The following is a 10,196-nucleotide window of genomic DNA, read 5'->3' on the forward strand; positions in this document are numbered from 1 at the left end:
CTGGTCTGAACTTTTTATTTTATTTTATTTTTTTTCAGCAGGGAACCTCACCGTTTGTAGAAATGGTACAAACTCCAGCACATAAAGTACTAACCCTAACCCTGGTCAGGGCTGCTTGTCTAACAGTCCTTCTCTTTGTTTTTGTCTCTCCCCATAAACAGAGCTTTTTCTAATTTTGCTGTGCCTGTAGAATGGCACCAAATTCACAGCACTGACCTCTGTGCATGTGCGTATAAGCACGTGTGCGTATAAGCATGTGTGTGGCATTTAAATATGTTCTTTCTTTCGCCGGTTAATAGTTAACAACGTATCATTAGGACCTGGCTGGTAATCTCAGTTAAATGTAAGAGGCAATGTCCCCTTCCCTGTGTCTGTGCTGTCACCTATTGGATGTTTTAGTCTGAATGAGGACGTGTTTGTTTCCTGTGAACGATGCCAGCTGTGTGAAGAGTAGTCATGTGACCGTGGTTCTCTGCCTGTTGCCCCGGTGACCAAACTCCCCCAGACCAGACCTGTACCAAAGAGCTCCGAAGGAGGAAGAGAAAAATCTCAACTCTCAGCTCCTATTCTCCTTTAGCCTAGCGGTAGCGGGAAGTGCCATATGCATGCGTAGTTACATAAGTCCCGAAAACGAGAAAATTCTATTTCATGACACTATACATGTGTGATGGGGGAAAACTGAGCGATAAACCTTTATAAATGCTATATTTTGTCCAAATAAAATGCCCATTTTGTATCTAACAATATAGGCTATCAAACTCATACGAACCCAACAAGGACTCAGCAGCATGGATCAGCAGCTCATTGTAAGAAACGTTCGCACTGGGAACCATTGTAACAACAGCCCTGAGGTCTGCATAAGCAGGTTTTAGCCTCTAGGATGGACCTCTCTGTATTGTTGCCCGCTGTCTGGACATTATTGTGACCTGTGGAGGGCCCAGAGCCTCCAGTGCTGGAGCTCCACAGCCACTCTCCAGCCCTTATGGCCACAACCTATGTGTGTGTGTGTGTGTGTGTGTGTGTGCGTGTGCCTGCACGTGTGTGTGTTTATGACTGAGTGTGTGACCTTTATTCCGGACATGGCTCGCTTCATTGGTTTGTTTGTTCAGTGTTAATGAAGGACGTGGTCATGGCCAGTGTTTTTCACACTCACAAAAGCATCGTTAAGGGAACACAAGAGTGTGTGCCCTTGAGTGGACCAGGACACGTGATGGTCTCATCCAGAGTTGTCTTTATAGAGTGTGTGAGACTGGTTGAGACTGTGTGAGACTTTGGAACGCCGTGTGTGACTCCGGGAGAATGCATGAGACATCTGCAGACTGTGTGTGACTTTAGGAGACTGTATGAGACAGACTTTGAGAGACGGCATTTGAGAAAAAAAAAGAGACTGAGGAATGTGTGAGATTGTGTTTCTGTGAGATTTTGAGAGACTGCATGAAACTGCAGTCTGGCTCGCCTTTGGGAGATTTTTTGAGGCTACAGTATGTAAGACTAGGATGTAAGAGTATGTAAGACAGCCAGGTGCTTAGATTAAAAATGGCAGTCCCCAATATGAAAATGACAGATCTGAATATGAAAATGCATAAGGGCTCAGCAGAGCCTGTTTTTCACAGCTCGGTAGTTCTCATTTAAGGCTCAATCACCGAAAATCTTCTTGGATAACAAGCTAATAATGGGCAATTACATTTTTTATTGCCAGTATTCTGCAGGGGTCAGGAACTTCCAGAACATTCCTTAATGACTGCACAGTTTTCAATGATAATTAATCAGCATTTCTCCAGTGGCTATGCATCTGTCCTACTGTGTCTGTCCTGTGTGACATTTATCCTGCTCACAACTGAAGACATTGTGTATGTGTGTGTGTATGTTGGAGATATGTGTGTGTGTCAGGGGGAGGGGTGGGGCCACCTACATTGACAGGACCAATCCGCTGGAGGGGTGGAGGATCTCCTACCCAGCAACAGTCAGCAGGGATCTCCCTTACACACAGCAAACAGGAGCATATAGACATTACACAGACACATGCACATGCACAGTTGAGACACACACACACTACACAGTCACACATGATACAAATATAAACAACACACACATGCACAGACCACTACATCCACTGATTGTACATGTACTACACACACACTGAAAATGCATGCACATACACATACACATACACATACAGTGCCATCCCTAAGTATTTAGACAGTGACACATTTTTTTGTTGTTTTGGCTCTGTACTCCAGCACCTCAAACTTGAAATAAAACAATGACAATGAAGTTAAAGTGCTTTAATTTGAGGGTTTGTACATCCAAATTGGGTGAACAGTGTCGGAATTGTAGCTGTTTTTATACATACAGTAGTATGTATAAAAGTTTAGGGGACAAAAAGGTAATTGGCTGAGCAAATGTTGCTTGGACAGAAGTTTCATCATCAGTTCATGCATAAAAGAGCTAGCAAAAGGTCTACATTGATTCTAGGAGTGTCATCTGCATTTGGAGTCTGTTGTCAATGTCTCTCAACATGAAGACGAAATAAGTGTCAATGAAAATAAAGGAGGCCATCACTAAGTTGAATAATCAGAGACATAGCCAAAACATTAGGTGTGTCAAAATCAACTGTTTGGAACATTGTTAAGAAGCAAGAACACACTGGTGAGCTCAGCAATGACAAAAAGGCAGGTGACTGCAAATGATTTGCAATGAAATATTGAAAATGATAACTTTTGGTCCCTTACATTTGGGGGGACTATCTATAAAGAGGGCTGTAATTCTTACACCGTTCAATATGGATGTAAAAACCCTCAAATTAAAGCTGAAAGTCTTTAACTGCATAACTGTTTGTTTGCTGGAGTGCAGAGCAAAAACATAAAAATGTCCAAATACTTAGACTGCACTGCAGATGAAATGGGTTGATAACTAATACTGGGACAGATGCAAAAAAAAAGATAACTGGCTCTTGGGGTCATTGTGAGCAAACCCCACGTCACAAGTGCTTCATATAAAGAAAAGCCAGAACAAAACGGCTTGAAAAGGGGCTGAAGATAATGTGTGACTGAAAGTGAAAGCTGATGGAAAAAATGTTCCGTTTACAGCTTGTTTGGTAATTGATCATGAGCTTAAATTAGTATTTATAGCTACAAAATGAGATAAGGATTTCAAATAGCACTAATGTGCTGTATATAACTAGGGCTCAAAATGAACTGTTTGGTTCATTTTGGCAATGTGCCAATGTGGCTAGTAGATTTCAGAGTTACCAGCCAGTCAGAATTTTCAATATTATTATTATTATTTTTTATATGGCTGAGAGATAACTGTATCCATTACTTCATATGTATTAGTAATGATAACGATTATCTTGAATGGCAAAAATTCAAAAAGAATTAAAAAATAAAAGTATCACATGCAGTGTACAGTATCTGTTTCTGTTTATTTTGGCCCTATAGCAAAAGTGCATATTATTTTGAAGTTATGATTTTGTGCGTCAGTGCAGTGTGTGTTTCACTGTGTATGGAGGTTCAGTATAGAGTAAAAACTACAGTGGTGATCATGCAGTGCTATCACTCTGTACCCAATGAGAGGTGGGCCAGTGTTCAGGTGCACACAAACACCTGCATATGCTTCTCTGCCTTTGGGAAGGACTGCATGCTGACAATAAGGCACTGGCGAATGGGTTATGGAAATGTGCTCAGGGTAAAATACGCTGCACGTCTCAAATCTGCGTTACACTTCTCCGTAATGCGTCTAAGCCCATTACACAACTTTCTCTTAATCCGCAGGAATCCTGGGAAACATGTTCTGACCTTTGCCCCTGGTGTCAGGAGTGGAGGAGTGTGGGTAATTGGCTGCTGTGACGTGTAGATCATGAAATTGTGGGTCTGCTTAATTACAGAGGGTGGCGTAAAAAACATCTCTGATTGCAGCCCTGTGGTAGGATGTGACGGGTGTGCTGAGGCTGAGTATGCCATCCTATTTGTGTGCTATTTTATTCTTTTCCTGTGCTGTGTCTCAACAATCTTCAGTCTCTGCACTCTCCATCGGCGAGTCCTACCCATTACCTCACTCAGTAAAATTGAGCTTCCAGGAGGTTTTATTTCAAAACAAAAAAATACAGACGCAGCAGGATAAAAATACATGTACCCCGCCCCCTCTCAACCTGTCCCCCCATCCTTAGTGCGCACCCCCCCCCCTCCCCCACTCCGTTTTCAACCGCAGATCTAGTGTTTCTGTGACGACAAACCACACAGCACTTGAATGCGGAGGAAGGACAGGGGTAATCCGTGAGAATGGTTGCCATGGATACGCTGACATCATCGCTGGCGACTGGGATCGGGGGCCTCGCTCCGCGGGGGAGGATCAGTACGCAAGCTGCGCACAGCTCGCCCCCGCCTTTTGCGGCGGCCAATCGGAGTGAAGGACGTAACCGGGCACTGCAGCGCATGCAGAATGAAGCCGGCCGTGTTTGGAGTGCGCTTCCTCTGCGTTTTATCTCGGCGCAAGTGGAAAATTATGAAACGCCTTTCGGAAACACGGCCGAGCACAGCGACTCGCGAGCAGATGGGAAACATGGCTGCTAAATCGAGGCGATGGCATAAAAAAACATTTGCATATTCGATACGCCTGGAGCTGGAGGGGTGAGGTCTCGGGTCTGGCAAGCCTGCAGAACGTGCCATTTATCAGGTTTAGAGGGTTTCCAGCCCTGGGCATGGTGCTGAGCTCCTGAGCATGCAGCTCAGACTGTTGCATAACATGCTTTTCACATGGACCCCCCCCCCCACCTTCCACTTTACCCCAGAGGGAAAGGGAGCTACCCATGAGCCTACATGCAGCATGATTTTATATTCCACGGTTCATATGTTTGCCTTATATAGACATGTACCCGATTCCTTCCTTTGACTCTTAACTCTGTGTGAATGTGGAAACCTCACATACATTAAATATGACTCTTTACCATGGGGATCATATGTATGTGATGAGGTGATTATGTTCTAAAAATAACCCTGTGATCAATTATGTTTTACAGATGCTGTATTACATTCTGAAGTTTGCAATAGTATTACTGTTACAATAATAGGTTAATCATGTTATGTGTGGGATACAAATTCCAACAACATTATGTTTTTTCCCCCCAACTGTGTAGACTATTGTATTATGAAATCCCACAACAGCTTCTGTAGAATGAGGCTACAGACTTTGCTTCTTGAACATGACTCACCAAATGTTGCATTATATCACCTAACACCTACACTGATTACATGGAAAGGTTAAAGGTCAACAGCAGCTAGCAGCAGCCAGCCAATGGTGATGTCATACAGTGAAATAAGATATTGCCACTCGAAATGCCTACAATAACAGAAAGCCCACAGTAAAGCCAATCAACTTGAAAGGCATTTTATAGTCTTGAGCATTGCAGCATGTGATCTGCATAGATATTGTTATCTGAGAGGAAGAAGGAAGCATTTTTATGTCAAGGGCATCTCCAAAACCGAGGAGATAGAAAAGGTCAATGTCTAAGGGAGGGAGGGAGAGAGAGGTGGGAAGGGAGGATAATAGTGTAGATCATATTGATGGTACATTTACCCATGCAGTGCAGTAATCATGAACGCATTCCCAGCAGAAGGGGCACATTAATCCTACACAATCTGCCTGTCAGCAAGGTTTGGCTTGGTACAGATCCAAAAATATACTGTAAATATTTTTTAATCTTCATCCAGGTGAAGCTGTGTGCTATTTCCCCAGCCAAACAGGAGGGATTGTGGGAGAAAATAGAAAGAGAGGTTCTGTTTTACTCAGGGTTTGAGAAGAGGAGTGGCTCTTTTTAACTGAGGGTTTGAGAGAGTGGTTCTGTTTAACTCTGGGTTTGAGAAGAGGAGTGGTTCTGTTTAACTCTGGGTTTGAGATGAGGAGTGGTTCTGTTTAACTCTGGGTTTGAGAAGATGAGTGGTTCTGTTTAACTGAGGGTTTGAGAGAGTGGTTCTGTTTAACTCTGGGTTTGAGAAGAGGAGTGGTTCTGTTTAACTGAGGGTTTGAGAAGAGGAGTGGTTTTGTTTAACTCTGGGTTTGAGATGAGGAGTGGTTCTGTTTAACTCTGGGTTTGAGAAGCGGAGTGGTTCTGCTTAACTGAGGGTTTGAGAGAGAGTGGTACTGTTTAACTCTGGGTTTGAGAGGGGGAGTGGTTCTGTTTAATGTGGTTCTGGGTTTGAAAAGGGACTGGTTATGTTTCATCCGATTTTGGGTTTCAGAGAGGAGTGGTTCTGTTTATGTGGTTCTGGGTTTCAGAGGGAAGTGGTTCTGTTTAAAGTGGTTCTTGGATTTTAAGAGGAGTGGTTCTATTTAATGTGGTTCTGGGTTTGAAAAGGCACTGGTTCTGTTTAATACGATTTTGGGTTTCAGAGGGGAGTGGTTCTCTTCATGTGGTTCTGGGATTCAAAGGTAAGTGGTTCTATTTAATGCGGTTCTGGGTTTGATAGGGGATTGGTTCTGTTTAATGAGGTTCTGGGTTTGATAGGGGATTGGTTCTGTTTAATGCGGTTCTGGGGTTGAGAGGGGAGTGGTTCTGTTTAATGTGGTTCTGGGTTTGAAAGGTAAGTGGTTCTGTTTAATGCGGTTCTGGGTTTGAGAGGGGATTGGTTCTGTTTAATGCTGTTCTGGGTTTGAGAGAGGATTGGTTCTGTTTAATGAGGTTCTGGGTTTGAAAGGTAAGCGGTTCTGTTTAATGTGGTTCTGGGTTTGAGAGGGGAGTGGTTCTGTTTAATGCGGTTCTGGGTTTGAGAGGGGAGTGGTTCTGTTTAATGCGGTTCTGGGTTTGAGAATGATGCTGACCGACCCCAGCAGTGCATCCTGGGGGAATGCTGCAGACATTCAACTAAAATGTTCCATTAAAATACGGATGAACTCTATATGCAAATAAGCATGCAAGTGATCGTACGTGCGTGTGCATGCACGCTTACATTTGCATGTTGGCATGTGTGTGTGCTGTAGCGAGAGGAACTGTAATATTACACTGCATCATCAGTGTACTGCCTAGTGGGAGTTTAGGAAAACCCAATGGGCTGCTTTATTCTTACCTCTGCCGTTTCTGCTCTGGCCCTATCCGTGTTAAGCGAATAACCTCAAAATGATCCTTCTCAATATCAAACTTATTAAATTGCAGGTCGTGTGGGCATTTGGGTCCTTTGAGTGTGGATGGGTGGGGGCTAGGGGCACGGTGCATGGGAGCAGAGAAACCAGAGCATGCTCAAGGCAAGGTTGCTCCGACACTCAAATATCCCCACCTCCGAACATCAGCGAAGTGAGAGTGAGAGGACATTATGTTCCTCATGCGTTTCACCCCCCTCTTTTCCCCGCTATATCCATCCCCATATTAATCTCTTCCACTCTCCCATAGTTACTTCATTGTGGAGAGCAGAGCAGGTATTTATTTTGCAAACATATCAACCTCTGAAGTCCATGTTAAGTAATAACAACCAGTGATGTCAAAAGCCTCTGCAGTGTTTCTGCCTGTATAGGGGAGAAGGAAGGTGTGTGTGCATATGAGAGAGAGAGAGAGGCTTTTGTAAAAAAGTGAGCAGTAATGTTAGAATGGAGGAGCTTTCCTCTCTCCAAAGAGAGCACGCAATTAATGTTACATTGATATGTGAAGCTAGCGGCAATGCAGTTGGCAGCAGACAATATTATTAGGCTACTGATTTTATAATTACAGATACTATTGAATATATATTTTTGAAGATGTAATGATGTCTTATCGAGTAGCTGGCCAGCTATACATGAGTAGTCGCCCATTTGGCCGGCAGCCAGCACTTGTGGAACACTCTGTCTGGGCCTTTTGGCCTCTACAATTTATCTGATATCAATCTTGGTCTCACCTGTCCACTAGACCTTTTTCCAGAACTCTGCAGGCTCTTCTCTGTACTTCTTAGCAAACTGTAACTGGCTAGTATTTTCTTGCTAACTAGTGGTTTTCATCTTGTAGTGTAGCCTCTGTATTTGTCTTTGTGAAGTCATCTGAGGAGAGTAGTCACTAACACTGTGGCAAGAGTGGCTTTGTTTGTGAGAAGGAAGCAGAGCAATCTGAGGACCACGCCTACTGGTTAAGTAGTCACACATCTGGACCACGTTGTGAAACAGTCCTGGAGTTTATAAGGTGCGCTTCTCCCTTCTCTGCTCTGCATTACTTAATAAAACACCAGTGTAATCCAGCATTTCCATATCTCCCTGTGTCCAGCTCGTTTGTCCTCTCGGGTGTGTCATGGTGTGTGACCGACACATCCATGCCTGCCACTGAAAAGTGTTTCTGATCTGTCGGACAGGATTTATTTTTCTTATTTTTGGTGAAAATTCCCTTGGCCATCAAATGTAGAGGTCTTCCCACTGCCCACTAGGCCCTTTGTGGTTACTGAGCTCACCATTGGTCTCCTTCTTCTTAATTATGTTCCAAACAGTTTATTTCAGTAAGCCTAAAGGTTGGCCTATGTCTCTGACTGTTTTCTTTTCTCATTTTTCAGCCTCATAATGGCTTCCTTGACTTTCATTGCCGCAACTTTGGTCCTCATGTTGACAAACACCAATAACAGACTTCAAAAGCGATGCAAATACTAAAATCAAGACTAGATACTGGATGTTCTTCTATACCTATACTTAGGAAGCAAATTAATACAGCTCAATCAGAATAACCTGTGAATCCATTTGTCCAAAACATGGTACACTGAAATGGGGGAGCTATGTATACAAATTGTATTGATTTCTACATGGTGAAACCAAAATGTATATATAAAATGAAATTTAATTAAATCTGAGAATCTTGAATTGTTGGATTGCAAATGTAAAATTGTGGTTCAGAACGAAAAAAAATGTATTTGTCCGAAGATGTATGGAGTTTATTGTATACAATGAGCTATGCCCTATATATTTGAAATGCAAGTCATCACAGGTGCTGAACAGACAGAAAAGGAACAAAGTATGATTATGGCATTTCACACCTCAAATTCCGATGTGAGATTAAAGCAGAACTCTCATACAGCAAAATAAATAAATGACTGAAGAATCCTTCAGCTATTGTGCTTGTGTGTGATTAAACATTCACCCTACTGTGTGAGAGATTCTCTGAAAGCATGCCCGGACAAAGAGGGCTGGATTCGTTTAACAGAAAGTGCTTGTAAATATTTGACATTCTTTGGACTGACAGTTGAGGGTGGAGTAGCTACATAGAAGGGCCTTAGGTTCCTGCTGGGACCGGAGCATGGAGAAGCAGCCTGTGTGTTCTACTGAAGGCAGGCTAGCCTATGGGGAATACACCCAGCTGACAGATGCCCGATAAGGTTTTGAGAGGAGGGAGGGCCTTGCTGAGCTCAAAACTTTGGGCATGTCTGAAGGAGATCAAGCTGAACTGCTGCAGAGAAAAATAGGAAATTTGTAGCCATTATGTATCACTTTTTCAATTAAGCAATTGTTTGTAATGCCCCGAGCAGCACAATCATTGTAACAGTGAGTCCTCAGGGTCAGATATCAGATATCCCTGCCCCTGTCTATACCGGATGCCCTAATCCACCCCCTCTGCAGCCTGGCATTAATACCTTATGTTATTCAAGGGCTTAGCATATGTCCATGGTTTGGATTTGTCATAATATCCATGTATTATGTTGGAGAGTACTTCACTCTGGATTCAACAGTAATGTCTCGCCAAGGATTCAAACCTGTAACAACCTGGCTGGTCCCCCAGTTTCAGCAGCAGATAACTCAGTTGAAAGTCGCAGGAAAGGTGAGTATTGTCAAAATACAGGCTGGCTTCCAACAGGCTGTCTTCCATGAGTACTACAGTGTACATTCTGCCAGGGCGAGTCATATACCCATATTGTATATTTCCCATTGTGCATTAATGCCCCATTGTGCACCCCCTTAATCAATCCATTCTTCCACTCCATTGGTCCCTTGTGCTGTCTTATTTATAATTTATGAAAGATTGGTCTAATGGAGGTCTCCGCTGATCTCCTAAAGTTATCTTTAAACTAAGGTTAGTAAAAACAGAATTTGTTTTCTTTTGTGGCACGTGCATACAAATTATGGACGTTTTCATGTTAGACTTTCAACTTGTTACGTGTTATTTTGCAAGACATTTTACACCCCGACGGCTTAAACAGTCAGAGTTTGCAAATGTCAGAGTTTGCTCCTGTGTTTGTCGTGAACCGTCCACATTTTCTCAACTA

Source organism: Conger conger, chromosome 16, assembly GCF_963514075.1.
Source record: "Conger conger chromosome 16, fConCon1.1, whole genome shotgun sequence".
Taxonomy (NCBI): domain Eukaryota; kingdom Metazoa; phylum Chordata; class Actinopteri; order Anguilliformes; family Congridae; genus Conger; species Conger conger.